We start from the raw sequence: 631 nt of genomic DNA on the forward strand, positions 1-631 counted from the left end.
TATCTCCCTAGAGTTCCAATTTACATTTAATTTTAAGTGAGGCTGCATGTTTTACTAGCTTTCTGTTGTCATATAACAAATTACCACAAATTGTTAAAACCTCTACATTTTCAGGGATCACAGGTCGAGGCACAGATTAGCTGTATCCTCTGATTGATTAGAAGATCAAGCAGATCCATTCCAATATTGACGGACTTACTGTCAAAACTCACTGCTCATCTGGATCAAACCTCACATCCTATTTCTAGTAGGACTGACTGAGTTCTGTTAGCACTGTGATTGCTTTAGATCCACTTCAATAACCTAGGATCAACCTTAAGTCTCCTTTGCCATGTAATATAGTCACTGGTTCCTGGGATTAAGGTGTATACCTCTTTGATGGGGAACAAATTCTTCTTACAACAGGAATCTATGTTTAGCTTGGTTTGGTTTACATCCCCACCACTATGATTGGTGAAAGTAGGTATATGACTGGAAGCCCCAATGGAATCCCGGTAATTTAATAAGATGGATGGTTCCTTAAAAGAAATTGAACACAGCTTAAAGTATTTTTTTCTATCATAATCCCATCTCTATTCAAAGTCCTACAAATTATTTTTTGATAAACCAAACAAATTTTGCTTTTTGTATA

This window comes from Urocitellus parryii, chromosome 10, assembly GCF_045843805.1.
Source record: "Urocitellus parryii isolate mUroPar1 chromosome 10, mUroPar1.hap1, whole genome shotgun sequence".
Classification (NCBI taxonomy): Eukaryota; Metazoa; Chordata; class Mammalia; order Rodentia; family Sciuridae; genus Urocitellus; species Urocitellus parryii.